Below are 15,090 nucleotides of genomic sequence, written 5' to 3' on the forward strand. Positions count from 1 at the left end.
TGAAAAATTCTTTTAAAATATATTCTTGTTCAAAATTTTTGAAAACACTTTTATAAAACTTCTAAAATTTTATAGTATTTATGGTATTAATTTTGTGATTTATGAAGCTATATTTAATTTACTAAAATTCATTTTTTTAATCATACTTTTATTTATTATTGAATTACTAGTATACCCTTGCATGCATTTAAGCTTATAAGAGAGTCCAAGGCTAGTATTGTCCATTCCAACCCCACTAACTTGCAAGATTACCTCTTTAACCTTGCATGCATTTTTGTCACTATTAGCAAGAAGGACATTATTTTACAATCCTCATTCCACTACCTTTCTAGTCAAATTAAAGAGACAAAAACCAAGTGAGTGCCCTCATTTTCATCAACACACCCACTCAAACACCCTATCCTCTCCTCTTTTTACTCCCTCTCGACCGAAGCCCATCCCCACCCCCATTCTTTCCATATTTTTCATTTTTCTTCATCTTCTTTCACTTTTAAAGTTAGTCAAGCCAAGAACTTCATCATTTAGTGGAGTACCATCATTTTGAGGTGAGTTTTATGCTTGCATGTTGAAGAAGCCGAGGTTGAGACCTTGGTTCTTATGAACTTAAGGTTGCAACCATGGCGGCTTATCGAATGAACAAGATATGATCTAGGGGAGGTGTTATACTTATATTTTACCAAGTCATAATCATTGTTCATAAACATTTGACAATGATATCTTAAGAGCCGGATGTAAAATGTTGATTTTGAGAAGTTTTTATGAAAAAGGACCATGCATGTTGATTTTTGAAGTCTTGCTCTTTATAAATGTTGTTTTGTTAATTCTAAACCCTTGCATGCTATTTTTCCTTCAAGATATCTTAAGTTTAGTACTTACATATTGATTTTAGTACTTGCATGTTGATTTAAGCACTTGCATATTGGATATAATACTTGCATGATAATTTACAAGTGATTTTCAAAGTAGAAACCATACATGTTGATTTTGTGATTTGGTACTTGACTTGTATGAGATGCATTCTATGGTTTTTGGTTATAAAATGCTAGATGAAGTATTTCATGATGATAAGTGATTATATTCAGTAGATATTAAGTGATTATTTAGGGTTTATGGTTCGAATTTTTGCTTAACAACTCGATGTCATGATGTTACTATTATAGTTGATCTTTTAACCTCTTGATACTTTATTTTGTGAGTTGCATGCTATGATACCTTTGATAAAATGCTATTTGAGATTATTAATGATGATATGAGCTTAAGGTCAGTAGGTGTCATGAAGTTACCATGCATGTTAACTTCGAATTATTGCTTAAATTGCTAAGTGATGGCTTGTCTTGTGATGTGTTACCTTGTTTTTATAAGAGATCCTCATTCTAAATAAAATTGCAAATGAGCCTTATGTTGATAGTCAGTAGGTATTAGTGTATGTTATGACATTCCTTGATTGGTTGTTGAATGTTATTTGGTTTTGGTGTAGTAAAGGGAGTTAAGGTGAAGGAGTCGCATTGATCTTAGTTGGGATGATTTTTGTACTAGATGTTTAGGTCACTTTAGGTGAGTTTTAGCAAGGTCTTGATAGGCCTGAGCTCAAGGGAGTTGGTACTTGGTTCATACTTTAGTCCAGTAGCTTTAGATTGCATAAAAGCTTGCATTTGGTTAGGCACACACACACTCGAGAGCAACTCAAAATAGGATAGATTTGGTTAAACTTGACTTTTGGTTGATTATCATCATGTCATAGGTTAGGCCTTCATGGGGCCTTGGTCTAAATGGATGTAATGAAGTCTTAGGAAGCTTAACAAGTCATTAAAACGAGTAATTGAACTAAATAAGTGAGTTTTAAGTTGGTAAAATCAAGGCAGTTTGGAAATCAGGGAAGGCAATTTTGTGTCAACTTCCACTTGAGGCCTAGGGAGGCCTGAGTGAGGCTTTTGAGTCATTCCAACTTTTAGAGTCAGTTTAGAGTCTAACTAACCTTTGAGAGTTGGTTTGGAGTGAAGTCGCAAGTTGGAGATACCTTATTTCCACCAAAACACCCGAAAGTCACCATTAGAGTTGCCTTTAGAAGCTTTAGAGAGGTGCGTTGCATTTGTGAGTCTTCTAAGTGATGCCTTGATGTCAAAACAATTGTTCAAGTTATATTAAAGTCATAATAAGTGATAGGAGTCATAATATAGCAGAGGCCCAGGGTAGAACTTCATAATTTTGCCAAGGCACACAATTGGTGCTAAGGTGTGCATTTGGTAAAGTTTAGTAGTATATATTGCATTTGTAAGTCATTTGAGGTGAGGCATAAGTGTGCCTTACTAAATTTTAGGTTGATTTGAGGTCTGTTAAGGAGGATTAGGAGTATTGGTCATGATAATTGTATGTATGTGATTAATTGCTTAAGTGACTAAGGTCGTAAATAGAGTCTAGTTGTGTACTATTAACTAAGTAATAAATTGACATGTCATTTCTTGCTATGTGTTATGTGGTTTATATGGTGCATATATTATTTGTAATTAGTAGAATTTAAGTGTGTATATATATATATAAGTGTGTATATCTGTATATGCATATTTATAGTATACGTGAAAGGGTAGTAGCAAGAATTGTAATGAGGATACTATTTATCATAGGTTCAAGTAGGAGGCCAGGAAAGGAGCCCATAGACGATTCAGTTCAAGTACTCAGTAAGCGTAGTCCAGGCAAGTGAACTCTCAACTTACCTCTATAATTCTGTTGCTTGTGGTTAAAAACCCTGTGAATGCATGACTACAGTTTCAATAAGATTAATTAGTACATGACATCACCCAATGATTAAGTCTTGAATCTAGTTAATCTCTTTCATACTTGAATTGATTCCTTTTCTTCACATATTACCGCATATCCATGTGAATACCCTACAATAGTTCATTAATAAATCATGTGAATCCTAATACCCTCAAAACCTAGAATCATTTCCTTTGGAAACCCAAACACTAGTATCATTTCCTTCATTTGAACTTTGACAATACCAACCATTGTTATCTTGTCCTTGATCAAGAACCCTTTTTAAATTAAAATGAATTGATTAAAAGGAGTTGGATGGTATGTTTTGATAAGACTAAGGCGCCAGTCACTGTTAAAAACCTTAGTAGCGGGGAGCCTGATGGTTTTTATATGGCCAATGCGTACCGAGGATTCTCAAAGGTTGTGAATCACTTGTTATGTGGTTTGGAGCTTTGATGTGGGCTGATCACCCCTCATTGCTCATAACGTTGTGTGATTTCCAATTCCATTCACTCATTATATCTTGATCTTCTATTTGAGATTTCATATTGCTGATTTATCTTCTGTTATCATTTTATCACGATTATGATGCATTGTTATATACTGTTATTCACTTGTTGGGCATTTTGCTCAGTAATATTTTTATTAATGTTATCCCTTTAGTAAAACCCGAAGATGGTTCGTTTCAAGCAAACCGCGCGTATGACTTCTGGGGACTTGGGGTATGCCTACCGTCAGATGTTGGAGCAGGTAGGGAACTAGTAGTTCCCTAAGGATTATAAACTTTGGGTTTAAAATTCGGTAGAAATTTGACTTAGGATATTTTTGGTCTGTAACAATAAAGATGTTAGATGTTGTTCAAACTCATTCCTGTGTATTCGGGGATTGTGGTTAAGGGTTGTAGCCTTAATATTCTATCTTTTATAGTATTTACTGTTCAATTAATATGATGCAAATTTCTGCTAGTTAGTAGTGTGGGTCCGTCACATAAAAACATCAAAACCCAAGACCTCGGCTAACAACTTCTAGCAATAGAACGTAATAATTAATAGCATGGATTGATTGTAAATCTCATAACAAAGCTATTCCAATCATCAAATCAAACCAAAAACCCTTGAATAAAAACTCCTTAATTTGAACATAAACCCTAAAATTCGAAATTGAAAATTTACCAATCTGAGATATGATTTGATCACATAAATTGATAGAGCTTTTCACGAAATTCAATTTGATTACAAATATTACCCCCTTTGTTTTCCATATAATCCAAATCATGCTTTGATCTTATGAACTGTTCTTGAAATCCTAACCCTAATTTCAAAGTATTTTCTGATTTTTTAATATATATTTTTTATTTTTATATATTTAAATAATAATTCAATTCTATTTATAAATACAAAATAATATCCCCAAAATTATTTAGGGCCTAATTATATCATTTAATAAAAATAATTAGCCCAAACTTAATAATTAACGAGAACTAATATTTAATCCAATAAATACGAAAATTATGTAAAATTCCCCAAAATTTATGAATAACCAAAAAGTGCAAAAATATTGAATATTTGACAGTCCCACGATTTTATAAAAATGAAAATATGATTTTGTGGGCTTTAACGTCCCGGTAGGGGCCTGATACGATATAGGTATAAAAATGAAAATGAAAATGAAAACATTCAAATAATTTTGAATTAATTATTCCAACATAATTGTTTTCAAAATTAATGAAAATCAAAAACAAGATATAGAGAATTGATGGAGTTGAGGGACAAAAAGTAAAATGTATAAAATTTTATTAAATAGGTCTTGCAGACAAAAACAGATATAGTATAATAGAGGAATAATACCCGAAAAGTTTATGATAAGCAGTAGTTTGATGCTTGGTTGATGGTTTCCGCAATCACATTACTAATCATTTGAATTAATTAAGTCAAATTTTGTTACGAATGTAAAACAGAACAAAAAAACTCTGGTGAAACAAAACCTATTTTAAGTAAGTCTCTTGATATAAGTTATTACATGCTAAATGAGCTAATTCATTATCGTTGACATGTTTTTACTTTAATAAAGGATGTTATATCATTTCGTCATTGGGGGTTGTTACTGTTTGTGCCTTAGATACAACACTATTATGTTTTGCTTATGACATTTGGATTATTAATGTTAATATTCTATCAATTATTTTCTTTATAATTTATTATTCCTTAATTTAATGCGATATAAATGTTAGATTAATATATGTCCTTGGAATATGATATGTGTTGAGTGGCATTTATGACACTTTATAATGCTCTAATAAGCTTTGAATTGATGCATTTGTACTCAAGTTGTTAAGTGTTTTAACGTGTTTTCTAGTATTTTTACATTTCAGGCATTAAATTATAAATCAGGTGAATTAGCATTGTTTTGGTGCTAATATAGTGTCTAGGTGGTGTTGGAATAAAAGCTCACGAAGTCCAGTCGAGGCTGCAAGAAAAGGAAAAAAGAAACGAAATATTTTTTGGCAGAAGCCCAGCGCGCCCGTGCTGATCAAGCGCGCGGCCGCGCCAGAACTTCAGAGAGCCAGTGCGCCCGCGCTGATCAAGCATGCGGCCGCACCAGGTCGGGATGCAGAATTCTTGTTTTGAATAGAAGACTGATTTTCTGGGGTTCTATGTTGATTACGGCTACTATATAAATAACTCTAGGTCGTTTTTAATATAAGGAGAAACACTTCAGAGCTAAGGAGAAGACGGCAAGAGATCTATAGCACGAATCAACAAAGGCGAAGATGATCTAGTTTATTCTTGTGAATCTTTGTTTTGAGTTGTAATTTTGGATGCTCTTTTCTTGTTTTGTTGAACCTATACTCTTGTGTTATACTCTGTTATTTATTCGTTACAAAGACTATGTTTGTTATACCATGTTTTCATCGGAACCCACATTGATGATGAGTCCGATTATGGGCTAATCGTTATCGTGGGGTTCTAGCAGATTCATTTATGGATTTCTTTAGTAAAATTGTTTGATGCCTTAGTATGTGGTGATTGTATGATATCCTAGTATTGGTTGTGCGTATTCGTCTTATGAGCGTCGTGAACTTATAAGATAGTGTGTTAATTCTTAATGATGCGAAAGTGAATTTAAGGATTTAGAACTTGCCATGCTAGCATAGGTTCATGTATTTATTATGCATGATTCGTAGGTAATTTTAACCATCTTACTTGCCCTGTGTAATCAAGATAGATAACTTGTGCGTAAACCGTTATGTTGTCAAATTCTATAGATATATAGGGTCTCAATATAATTGGTGTATATTCAGCTTCTATCTCTTTTGTGGATGTTTGGTAGTATGGTACTCGTGCAACGAAAGTTGGCATTTATCAGTTTTGTATTGTCTGATTAGTGTCATCGCCATTGCATGCTAAGGTGAAGAACAATAAGGCTATTGAATGAAGTATTTAATGAAGTTAGAATCTCATGTTTGTCATATATATTCATTCAGTCAATATTAATCTCGTAATTATAATTATTAGTTTAATTCTTAGTTATAAACAACCTCAAATTGTTACCATCTTAACATTGAATAATAACCTTACATTGTTGCTTAAGTGCGTGAATTAATTAGTTAACCAATACAATCTCTATGGGAACGAACTAGAAAAGATTGTATACTACTTGCGAACTCGTATACTTGTTTGTATTATTAGCGCGCATTTAGCGACTAACAAGTTTTTTTCCCCGCTGCCGGGGACTGCAGTGTTAATTTATAGTTTATGGGCTTTCCATCAGTAGTAGTTAAAGTTCATTGACTCAGATATTGTTACTTATCTGTTTCCTTGTCTTATTTCAGGTACTCTAGCGAGGGTGTATGCATACGCGTTCCCGTACTCGTAAGAACACTGGATAAAGCCGAGGAAGAAGTTGTGGTAGTTCATAAGGAAGTTTTCGAGGAAGAAAACAAGGTAGAAGAAGAAGAGAAAGTGGAAGAACCAACTTTAGTAGAGATGGGTGATCAAGCAAAAAATCTAAAGGCTTTGATGGACTATTCTTTGCCTAAGATTAATGACATTCAGTCAAGCATCATCAGACCATCCATCAGGGCTAACACTTTCGAGATCAAGTCAAGCACGATCCAGATGATACAGAACTCAGTTCAGTTTGGGGGTTCTCCTAGTGAAGACCCTAACATGCACATCAGGGATTTCATCGAGATATGTGACACTTTCAAGTTTAATGATGTTACTGAAGATGCTATCAAGCTACGCCTCTTCCCATTATCGCTAAGGGACAAGGCTAGGAGCTGGTTACACTCTCTGCCAGCAGGGTCTATCACCAAGTGGGAAGATCTTGCTCAAAAGTCCCTCACTAAATTCTTCCCTATGGCGAAGACTGCTACAATTAGAAATGCTCTTACCCAGTTTGCTCAGCAAACTGGAGAATCTATGTGTGAGTCTTTGGATCGATATAAGGAGATGGTAAGGAAGTGCCCACACCATGGCATGCCTGATTGGATAATTATTAACTACTTCAACAACAAATTGGGTACTACTTTTAAACCCATGCTTGATGCAGCATAAGGAGGAGCCTTGTGGGCTAAGAGGTACGATGAAGCTTATGAACTTATTGAACTGATGGCTGCTAATGAGTATCAGAATCCTTCCCAGAGATTGACTCAGGGGAAAATCGCATGAATTCTAGAGTTGGACGCAACAACTACTATAGCTGCCCAACTAAAGGCTTTGACGATGAAGGTGGACACTTTGGCTAATTATGGAGTTAATCAAATCACTAGTGTCTGCGAGCTTTGTGATGGTGCCCATGAGACGGATCAGTGCGCAATTTCTAGTGAATCAGCTCAATTTATGAGCAACTTCCAGCGATCGCAGCAACCAGTGCCAGCCACATATCATCCCAACAACCACAATCATCCTAATTTTAGCTGGAGCAACACTCAGAATACGGTTCAATAGCCTTATCAATAATATCCAGCTAGATAGTATAACCCCCCTGGTTTTTAGCAACCACAGTTTACACCTAGAGAGCAACTCCAGCTGCAACAAGCCAATGAAAAATCTGAATTAGAGGAGTTGAAGCTTATGTGCAAGAGTCAAGCTGTTTTTATAAAGACCTTGGAAAATCAGATTGGGAAAATTGCCAATGCCTTGCTAAATCGTCATCCTGGTACACTACCTAGCGACACCGAAGTGCCAGGAAAGAGGGAAGCTAAGGAGAAGGTAAAGGCAATCACTTTAAGGTCTGGAAAGGTTGCTGTAATAACCCCAATTTTTGGGAAATTTTTGAAACCCTTATGAATAGTGTTTTTGCTGAATGAGAAAACTTTTCATGCCACACTATGTAGGGGTTCTGATATGGATATTCTGAGATTTTATTAGTACTTTATATGGGATATAAGTGTATGTAAAGATCGTCAGAATCCAAATCCGAACACTTTGATTTTTCCCGAAAATACACTAGATACGGAAAGATTTGAGAAAAAGGTAACAGGATAAAAAGGATTTAAATTAAAGGATTATAGGAGAGGATCATAAAAGGAATATAATATATTGAGAAAGGTTAAGGGAACCTAAGTAATAAGATCCCGGGTATGATCCCTCAAACGATAAATGAAAACGAAAGTTAAGCGAACCGTATAACAGATCAGCGGTCATTAGGCAAACGATTAGGAAGTTAATCAAGGGGATTAGTGGGGATGATGTCATCCAACCAATAGAAAGAGGACAAGGAGGGGAGGATGACATCATGAGGATGACACAAGCATGACATGGGAAGGAAGGAGATGTGGTGGCTTTTTAACCACACAAAATCAAGGGCAACTAGGTAATTTACTAAAACAAACACAAAAATCAAACCAACCAAGCCAAGCAAATCATTTTTCATCAAAATCAAAAAGAAACCAAGGCATTGTTCTTCATGCTCTCGGCCAAAACAGAACCAGAACACTAAAACTGCTGTATCTCCTTCATTTCTCACTCAAATATTGTGTTCTATAGCTCATTGGAAAGGTATTGAGATGGCCTACAACTCTTGTTCACAAGTCTCGTCCAAATAATCATGGTAAGACCCTCATTTTTACAGTTCTTTAAATCGGACTTTTAGAAACTTCAAAGCCTAACTTTGTGTTCTTGATTTCTTTGGAAAGATCAAGCTTGTAGGAGGCTCCCTAAGGCTTCCTAGCAACTTAACACCTCCCAAGGAAGGTATAAACTTCAAACCCTAGCCTTTACTTTATTTGTTAGTAAGTTTAATGGTTGGTGTTGTGAAATGAGAAGCATGGATTGTGATTATTAGTAGTTTGGTTTGATTTGGAAGTGTTTTGGTAATTGAAGCTTGATTATAGTTCATAGGTCTTGATTGTGGTTGTTTGAGTTGAAAACCTTGGAGATTATGGACTGATGTGGTATGGGTTCGGTGAAGTTTTTTTGTATTGATGGTTATGAGTTGGTTGGTGGTTATTTGGAGTAGTTTAAACATTGGTAATCGCGTAAACATAGCCGTCGTAACGTCCGATTTTCTTTAGACTGTTTTTGTGCATAACATTAGGACCCGAGAACCCCCTGCTAGATTATGACCACTGCCATGTTTAGATAGCTCATGTTACGAGCTTCGTTTTGATATGTAGTTCGTTCGATTCCGATGCACGGTTTAGGAGAAACGACCGTTTCAAGTAACGGCGTTTCGCGAACGAAACTTTTCCCCTCGCCTTACTTTGAAACATAGGTTAAGGACCAAAAAGTGTTAATTAATGTATGAAACATTTATGGTAAGTGTGTTAGGCAGTTGGTAAGACACTCGCGAAGGAATCGCTTTAAAACTCGTAAAGGTTAAATTATTAAAAATGGTGGAGCCGAAGGTACCCGAGTGACTTAAGCGAATCAGTGAACGCAAAACAAGCGTTAGAATCTAAGTTAGTAAAAGTATAGATTTACAAGTGATTTTGGTTTAATTCCAACTTACTTGTTGTTTATAGGTTACCAGACTCGTTCCGAGCCTTTTATCACCCCAAGTCGCTCAGGCAAGTTTTCTACCCGTTATACTGTTGTTGTGATGTAAATATATGTATATGCATTATCTTGTGATATTGCATGATTGTTATTAGCAAATTTTGCGATATATTGGAGCATGATAATATGGTATATATACATGTCTGTTTCGTAATCTGGTTATCTATCTGTTGATTTCAATGCTTATAGTTGCATAATACCTATGCTAGAAATAAGCAAGTAGTTGCGTATACCCTTAGTATAGGGGATAAAAGGTGAACATATTTCTAAACCGGGAGTCGATGTTCCCGAGTATATTATATATATATATATTTATTTATATATATATATATATATATATGGATATAGTTTTTAAAACTATGGATCGAATAAGGTTTATTCGATACCTTTATTCTATTATTTGAATATTATTTGAATATTCATTCGAGGGCTTATGACTCAGTTTATTTTATTATTTGAATATTATTTGAATATTCATTCGAGGGCTTATGACTCAGTTTATTTTATTATTTGAATATTATTTGAATATTCATTCGAGGGCTTATGACTCAGTTTATATTATTATTGAATATTACTTGGATATTCATTTGAGGATGTATGACTCCTTTATTTTGTTTAATGAATATTATTTATAATATTCATTCGAGGTATTATGACTCCGCTTATTACTGAAATATATTCTTTATTTCATTAGAGAATAAAGTGTTAATAATCAAACTTATTTTCGATTATTCAAATAAAGATAATACTTTCATATAAGTATATCTTTGGTTATTTAATGTTTATTTCAAGTATAAGTTTTAATACTTCTACTTCAATTATTTTTATAAAGATAATTCTTTATGAGAATATTATTTAAATAATAATATTCAGATATTTTCTAATATATCGGGACTGATTTATTTCATTAAATCAGTTTTACTCCAAACACTCTTTAAAGTGTTTTCGAGTCTTCAAAATGATTTTTAAAAGTTAGAGCGGATCCCAAAACTCATTTTTATATTTAAGATCTTCCTTTTAAGGGGATTTAAATACTCGCTCAAAACCTGAGGGATCCGGCTCTATGGTGTATTTTATATTCGCAACAAGGTTGCTGTTTTGATAAATGAATTGATTACTTGCCCAATGTTCGGGAAGTAAGCCCATCTAATTGAGTCGGCATAAGCGACAGGCCGGGGTACGGTCTATCAAAGTGTAAGTGGCTGGGTGGCAGTCCATCAACGCGTAAGAGGCCGGGTGGCGGTCCAGCACAAGGTCCTTATGTGGCCAGGGTGATGACCGGTGGGGGATTCATCCATCTACTAGTAGAAAAGGTTACTTATTGGTATCTTTGCTTGATCAGCAAGATATCTGGTTTATGCCAAAATTCTTTTCCTTCCAAATTTATTGGATATTGCAACTCTGTTCATACTTTACATGACAGAGGTTTTCTGAAAATGTATGGGAGATATATATGAATATATTTATATATCAGGTCTTAATGAAGTATCTCGTAACTTCATTATTTATAATGATATTCAAAGATTGAATCTATTCAAATCTTGTCTTGTAGTCTCATCTATGTGATGAACCTTTGAAACTGATTATAACTTGAACGGGGGTAGTTCAAGTAGTATTTGGGAAAGATATAAGTATTTTGGGGTATCTTGTAACTTCATCTTTTAAACTTATATCTAATTAATAATTGTCTTATGAATGACAAAGATTTTCAGAAAAACGTTGAGACAAGGTTAGATATATGAGATCACCTTGCAACGATATTTTTTTTATACAGTTATACACTGGGACTTTGTGTATATTATGCATGGAAGAGGACTTCCAATATTTTGGAAAGTATATATGTATATATACTGAATATTTTGTGACTTCATCGCATTAAGATATCAAACTTGGTTCATTTCTTTTGACCAAGACTTTCATGAGTATTATGAGTAGGCTCATATACTATTAATCATTATACATATTATTTTGGTGGGCTTGCTGCTCACCCTTACTTTCTTCTTTCATCACACAACAACATATAGAAAAGATGAACAGAACCAAGCTCCCGATTCACAAGCGATTAGGAGACGTTCCGCAGTTTTCTAGAAGCATTGATGCCGCCGTAGCTGAGGTAGGAACTACCAATAGGCTAGGCTTTCAACTTTTGATGGACCAGATTTATTTATATTTATGAATTGTAATAATGGCAAAGAAATGTAAATTTATTCAGAAAACCTTTTAAGGTGTATTGGCAGATAATTGTGGAATAAAATGACTTGTGGTTATTTTTGGATGTTCATCTCTGAGACTATAACGTGTGGTGTGTGTGTTTATTGTGGGGTCACAGTACAGAGTAGTTGAGTAATTATTAAGATTGGGTGTTATTAAGGGAAATGGAACTCGTGACGACCCGGATCCCCGACCCCGGATCTGGGGGTGTTACAGAAGTGGTATCAGAGCTAAGCGTTATAAACCTCAGAGATGATGGGACGTTAAGATAATAAGTTCACTAAGATAATAAGAACTCTTGCCAAGTTCATAGTCGGGATACCTAACGTAGTACTGACAGTTAAAACCCTTATGGGAACCCTTATAAATATCATGATAGGAGCGTAGTTCATTATCGTATATGGTAGCGGGACTCCGAACCCTGACGTTGAGGAACATCAACGCGATGATGTTTTATTACTCATTGGAGATCAGATTATGGATCCGATAGAGCGTCCTAACGCAGGACCGGATGATGTTGATATTGAGGATGTAGCGGTTGAGGAGGTTGTCCTAGAAGGGATAGTTGTTGAGGAGGATCCCAAGGAGGATCCTGACAAGAATGAATAAAGGACCATGGAGGAATTGATAACCATGGTTAGGGAAACTACCAGAGGTAGGATTGGTCGGTCACTACCAGAGGTTCGTTCAAGTTTGTAAAGATAGTAGCCCCTTTAACGCGGCTTACTCGTAAGACTGAGAAGTTCGAATGGACAGAGAAATGCGAGAACAGCTTTCAAGAACTGAAGCAAAGGTTGGTGACGACCCCTATGTTGGCGTTGCCGGATGGAAAAAGGAGATTTTGTGATTTGTAAGTGACGCTTCGCATAAGGAATTAGGGTGCTTCTTAGCACAGCAAGATAATCGCGTCTGCGTCAAGACAATTAAGGTAATATGAAATTCGATATCCCCGCCCATAAGCTTAGGCTCGTGGCAATAGTTTTACCCTAAAGATTGGAGGCACTACTTGTATGGAGAGAAGTGCGAGAATTACCTAAGCCATAAGTGCTCTAGTACATTCTTACGTAGAAAGAGCTCAACATACGCCAGAGGAGGCGGTTAGAGCTAATCAAGAATTATGATTGGGAGATTCTTTATCATTCGGGGAAAGCCAATGTGGTGGCTGATGCCCTTAGTAAAAAGGAGAGACTCAAGATGATAATGACTTTGGGAGGGTTGATAAGAGATTTTGAAAAAAAAAAATGGAAATAGATATGAAGGTAACCGGAGCCGGTACCGAAAAGTTGTTTGAGATTGCAATACAGCCCGAATTATTGGAAAGGAATATATTGTGCCAGAAAAAGTGATGAATGAAGGCAGGGAGCCAACAAATAGATATGAGATTAATACTGAGAAAGATAATAAGGGAATAATGAGGTATTCCTATAGAATTTGGGTTCCGAAAGTTCAAGAGCTTAAGGATGAGAACTTAGATCAGAGCCATAGTTTGAGGAATATGATTTAGGGCAAACCCAGAGTGTGATAGTCAGGGAGGTTTCCATCAAGAAAGAAAGAACCCATAACATAATAGAGTGGAAAATAAGGTTTTTAATGTATAAGATAACCCCTATTATGGGAGAAGGTTGAAACATTTCATACTAAGGAAACAGAAAGTCGAGTAAGGAAAGGAGACCCGAGACGGTACTCCTATATGGCAATTTATGGACCTGTCTAGACAGAACTTAGACTATTATCCCCAACCACCACCCTGAGGGGACAATGCGGCAGGAAATTCTTTCATGACCTTTAAATCGTTAAGCTCTCAGAGTTCCAAGGAACAGGTTGACCTAGTCGAGGCAAGAGCCTGGCTAAAGGAAATATAGGAATCATTTGAGATTCTAAATGATTGACGAATCACAAAAGACTGTTTTTGTCACTTACCCTCCCAAGAGAGAGACCACCCGCTGGTGAAAGGCCAAGGAAGGCACGGAGCAAGAGATTATAATAAACTGATTAAAGTTCAGCCAATTATTTTCGGGAAAGTAATTCCCAAGGTTATGGAATAGTGTAAAAGCTTTAGAGCCAGAACAAAGGCAGACGAGTATGATGAATTATGAATCTAAGTTGTAAAAGTTATCAAGATTCGTTCTGAAGACACGAATCCAGAATGACGGGATGTTTGAAATCAATGCTTATGTTGTGTTGGTTCATGAAATAACGATAAGAGAAAGGAATATAAAGGCAAGAGAGTTTGAGGAATGATAAGGGAGTTGGGTATGAGGAAACCCTAAAGACTCGTAGAAATAGAAATAGAAGAGTATGTAATCGTCAGGATGAGGGTGATTCACCATGAGTTAAAATTGATGGTTGAAGGCATAAGAGTTATGTATATTTTATCCCCTTTAAGTTGGGAGGATTCGAGGAAACCTTGAGATAGTTCGAAGGATAAATATTGAGACACGGATAGACTGAGGAGACAAGAAAGTAAGAAATCAGGAAAAATTGGATGAAGGAAGTGACCTTCAGTAATGTGAAATGTAAGACCGGTGGCTCGATACCCAGAAAGGGAGACGCCAGGTATGAGAGGTATCCCAACATTGAGGTGACTGTTGAGATAAACAATAAAAGTAAATAAGGAATTATTAAGAAGAAGTTCACGTTGAACATGACCAATATCTTCCAGAACATCCATGTTATCATTACCAAATCAGGAAAGAAAAGCGGATGACCATTGTTATCTTTTGGAGGCCATATGGATTGACCTCAATTTGAATAAGGATGCTATTATGAAGTTAGGTATAGACTATCGAGGTGGGAATGATGAAGAAGATAATCTATCAAGGATATATGACTTGGTTTATCCATGGATGGATGCATGTACCTTTTCAAAGGTGGAATTAAGGATAGAACATCGGTAACTTAAAATGAATCCTAGGGGAATGCATAAAGGTTGGCATTTCACCCTTAATAGGGATAGTATGAAATTTGACAGTATGAATTGGAAAGGATTAAGGTAATAACAACCTTTAAAGAATCTGTGGAGAAATTTTTTTTCAAAAGTATATAGACAATGATTCTAGTATTAGTATATGGTATTTTGATATGCCCTGTATCTAGGGAATGCAGGAGGAACGATTCAAGG

The 15,090-nt window shown here is 35.5% G+C and overlaps 1 non-coding gene across 1 annotated transcript; it reads right to left on the reverse strand.

Moving 5' to 3' along the window:
• Positions 1-7,130: 7,130 nt before the first annotated feature.
• On the reverse strand, positions 7,131-7,237 carry LOC141676283 (small nucleolar RNA R71). Its single transcript, XR_012556881.1, has one exon. It is a non-coding gene; the product is annotated as a small nucleolar RNA R71 (small nucleolar RNA).
• Between the last annotated feature and the right edge of the window lie 7,853 nt (positions 7,238-15,090).

Source organism: Apium graveolens, chromosome 7 (genome assembly GCF_009905375.1).
Source record: "Apium graveolens cultivar Ventura chromosome 7, ASM990537v1, whole genome shotgun sequence".
Classification (NCBI taxonomy): Eukaryota; Viridiplantae; Streptophyta; class Magnoliopsida; order Apiales; family Apiaceae; genus Apium; species Apium graveolens.